Source organism: Pseudophryne corroboree, chromosome 2 (genome assembly GCF_028390025.1).
Source record: "Pseudophryne corroboree isolate aPseCor3 chromosome 2, aPseCor3.hap2, whole genome shotgun sequence".
NCBI lineage: Eukaryota > Metazoa > Chordata > Amphibia > Anura > Myobatrachidae > Pseudophryne > Pseudophryne corroboree.
The window spans coordinates 397,161,424-397,166,072 of NC_086445.1; the positions used below are offsets into that span (position 1 = coordinate 397,161,424).

The following is a 4,649-nucleotide window of genomic DNA, read 5'->3' on the forward strand; positions in this document are numbered from 1 at the left end:
TACACATGCGTATATAAATAAACCTTTCCTTGCTGTTAAAACATATCCTAAGACCAATACCACTGCCTATAACAACAGCCCATGTCAGGAGTTCATTATCATTTTTTGATACAATTCCCTGTACTTAATTTATATTGGGACTATAACCCAGTTTATCCTTGAATAACAATTTAGACCAATCCATTCTTTCACCTTCTCTTCTCGTGGACTTTCATCCACGATCCACGGAGCACAGGACCACGAATGTGGGAACTGTTGAACCGTGCCTAACGTGGAAAGCAGATCCACCTATTTCCACCCTCTTTACTTATTCATCGCTCTCTTCTTTCCCATTTTTTCTAATCATTTTCTACTTAATTATTTCTTATATAGGTGCACTCTCATTGGCGTACTGATCTTACTATCCTCTACTATCATACCGCACTGCCATCGCCCGATCTCTTCCGATCTTGGAAGCTAAACAGCGTTGGGCCGGGTTAGTACCAGGAGAGGAGACTGCCTGCGAATACCTGGTGTTGTAGAGTAGGAATTATTTTCCTCTCTGTGTGAGAAGAGACGCCAACAGCAGTATCACCACTATCTCTATTTTATACCTTCCCATCTTCCCACTCTATCTAGTGCAGCTCAATGCTTTATTTTCTATCTACAAATACGACATCTGTCAATAATTCAGGTGTTTAAGTCTGGTGACCATCGATTAGTATTATATTAACTTAATATAAGTGATACCAGTTGGATATTGTCATAATAATGTTTTGACCACTCCTCGGTCCTATCAATACAGAAATCTGTACTGGTCAGGGGAAATGGGGGTATGACAATTCAGTGTCTACAACCTTTCCAATTACTCTTTGAAATAAAGAGACCAGAACATTTTAACATTTTTTCAATTCTTTATTTTTCTCATGGATCATTTAGATGGGTAATTATGTTTTTATTATTACCAATAAAAGTTATGTTTTAAACATTCCTTGATATATAATATAGGAACTTCCTTTCCTGTACAGAGTGCGCCCACACAAGAGCCTTCTTTTTCTCCCATTGCCAGTCTGTGTACTTTCTGGCTCTGGGCGCACCACCAACTAGGACAGCATATAATAGGAGAAAATTGTGGATATTTTCTCGCTCCCTTTACCAAGGGTAATTAATTGTCCGATATTGGTCTTTTCTTCTATACATAATATTGTATTTTGTGACCTGTGCCCGATCGCCCTGTGTCTTGTCATAAGTACTCTATACTGTTGTAGAGACAGTCTCTGATTGTTTGGCACGGTCCCTATTCGATCTTTGAACCTACCTTATTCCATTTCTTTTTCTTACCCATAGATCCTTTTAGCAGTTTCTTTTCAGATTCCAGTTTATTAGTAGTTATTCTCCACCCCAATACTGTCCAAGTGTACCTCGTCATTTGATATGACGACATTTTCACTCAAGACGGAGTTATTGAAACGCCAAAACTTGGAGAATTTTGGGGATCCCTTTTCTGAGACCTATGAACAATCCTCTTCCAACTCAGATTGGAGGACCACTTTCTCCAGATTAGAAAAAAACTTGCAGAGGAGAACACGCCTATCTTGGGATGTCACAACGTTAGAAAATTATATCAAACACAAGATTGTACCCCGGGGTCTGAGACCCAAAGTATTTCCCTCATTTCCACTTGCAACTGAAAACTTGAAGACCGAATGGGAAGCAGCACTTCTCAAGTGTTCCCACGAATTACTACATCTCTTGGTTAAACAGGACACTTTACTCATAGATCAAAAAAAGAAAAAAAAAAAAGAAATAGATGAACTTGGCAAAAATTTGGAGACTTGGGAAAGGGATCTATCCTTTCAGACAGCTTTTGAGAAACACAAAATAGAAATTGTCCAGTATGAACAAGCAATAGTTGATCGCAAATGCAACAAATTCATCAGAGATAAACGCGACTTCGCACGAGGTTATATCTTTAGGTGGAATCCCATACTCCCTAACAGGAACAGAAAACAAAGGACATTTGAGTCTTCCAACAGTGGAGACTCGGCCAGTGAAACCTTTGAAAACACCAAATACAACCAGGAAGAAGTTGAAGATTTCTCCCCACGTTTTTAAGGCCAAGGCTCGAGGCCTAGAGGCCGCATCAGAAATCAAGGAAAACCAGGAGAGGGGGAAAGAAGAAACGACAGACGCAATCAAGATTGGGACATACCAAGGACCGCCCGATATCCAGCTCGGCAAAGGAAGACGGTGCGGTAGACCCCAACAATCCATCCAAATTACAGGTCATCAACTTATCTGACAGGTCTCTCTCTCCCGATCATATGGAAGTTCTTGCAAAGGGACTTTCTTTTTCACCATCTAGATCCTTTAACAGATTTTCCTGGGAAAAGGATCTGAGGCTATTTGGGAGGAAGCTTCTTATCAAAAAAATGTTTGCCAAGCAACAACTTAGACAGGTAGAGAGCTCATGCAGTTCAGAATTGTCCACAGATGATCTCCACGCTATCCAGGAACTAGAAGAACTCCAAATGGAATCCAATATGGATGGAATAACCACCTACAGACCGAAATGTAAACCTAAATCGTCCTTTTTTCCTCCTGATAATACCAGCCCAGAGATCAGGGTCTTCTTGAACCGGGTGTCTAAAGAATTTGACGATATCTATGTTCAAACTAAAACTGGCCTCCACCATTCCTCCAAAAATCTCAAATTTAAAGATAAAAGCCCTCCAAGAAATGGGAACCTGGCATGATATAATCTTAAAACCATCCGACAAAGGTGGCAATATTGTCCTTTGGCCTCGAGAAATGTACATTACCGAAGCGCATCGACAATTATACAATCTTTCATGCTACAAGAAGCTCCTCAGTGATCCTACCACCAGATTCCTGAATGCTTACAACATTCTATTACAAGAAGCTGCTGCCCAAGGCACCATCACAAAACAAGAACTACAATATCTTACTGTCCAGAATCCAAAAACACCAACATTCTATCTTTTGCCCAAGATTCACAAAAATGCTCATCAGCCACCTGGCAGACCAATAATGTGAGGTAATGGTGGGCTTTTGGAGCAACCTAGCCGATTTCTGGACCTACATTTACGCGAATTTGTTCTTGATTTACCCTCCTACTTGCAGGACACGTCCGATTTACTACGTAAGATCCATGATATACATTTTGAGAACGATTTTCTTCTAGTGACTCTAGATGTGGAGGCACTTTACACAAGTATTAATCACCATCACGGCCTCACAGCAGTCAAATACTATCTGGACCAAGGAGGAGCAAAGGATTTCTCAGATTCCTTCAGAAATTACTTCACTTTGTTCTCTCCAAAAATGACTTTGTCTTTCAAGACCAATTTTTCTTGCAAGTAAGGGGAACCGCAATGGGCGCTGCTTGTGCACCCACTTATGCGAACCTCTTTTTAGGGTGGTGGGAGCACTTCTATGTCTTCAATACTATCAATGAGGAGTATACTACGCATGTGATATTGTGGCTAAGATATATCGATGATATTTTTATTATTTAGAATGGTGAAAGAGGTCTCCTTATGGACTTCATTAAACTCCTAAATACCAACGATCTCAATATCACATTGACCTACACCATCAGCTCAGAGACGGTCCCCTTACTTGATCTCAGTATTTACAAATCTAACACAAGTTTCCTGGAAACAGAATTATATCGCAAGTATACTGCAACCAATAGTCTCCTTTTTCAAACCAGCTCACATTTTCCTCCAACTATTGAAAATATCCCTAAAGGGGAGTACCTTAGGCTGAGATATAACTGTTCGGAGGATCAAGTCTTCAAAACCAAGAGCAGAGAACTTACCAATCGCCTCTTAGCCAGAGGCTATAGTAAACGCTCACTTAAACGAGCATACTCGGCCACTGCAGCAGTCAAGAGGGAGAGCCTAATTTTTGGGAAGAAGAAAGAGGTGATCAAGCCTGATGACACCATAAGATTCATAGGGACTTTCTGCCCTGAATGGAAAATGCTGAAAAATGTCATAACTAAACATCTTCCCATCCTACAGCTGGATCCGGATTTATCCCCTTTTCTCTTACGTCCTAGAGGATGCTGGGGACTCCGTAAGGACCATGGGGTATAGGCGGGCTCCGCAGGAGACATGGGCACTATAAAGAACGTTAGATGGGTGTGCACTGGCTCCTCCCTCTATGCCCCTCCTCCAGACCTCAGTTAGATCCTGTGCCCAGAGGAGACTGGGTGCACTACAGGGGAGCTCTCCTGAATTTCTCTGAAAAAGAATTTTGTTAGGTTTTTTATTTTCAGGGAGCACTGCTGGCAACAGGCTCCCTGCATCGTGGGACTGAGGAGAGAGAAGCAGACCTACTTAAATGATAGGCTCTGCTTCTTAGGCTACTGGACACCATTAGCTCCAGAGGGTCGGAACGCAGGTCTCGCCCTCGCCGTTCTTCCCGGAGCCGCGCCGCCGTCCTCCTCTCAGAGCCGGAAGATAGAAGCCGGGTGAGTATAAGAAGAAAGAAGACTTCAAAGGCGGCAGAAGACTTCAGATCTTCTCTGAGGTACCGCGCAGCGGTAATGCTGCGCACCATTGCTCCCACACACAACACACACAGCGGGCACTGAAGGGTGCAGGGGGGGGCGCCCTGGGCAGCAATTATAAACCTCTAGG

The 4,649-nt window shown here is 42.4% G+C and overlaps 1 pseudogene; it reads left to right on the plus strand.

Annotated features, from left to right (window-relative positions):
• Positions 1–405: 405 nt before the first annotated feature.
• LOC135053338 (5S ribosomal RNA) lies at positions 406–524 on the plus strand (annotated as a pseudogene).
• The last annotated feature ends 4,125 nt before the right edge of the window (positions 525–4,649 follow it).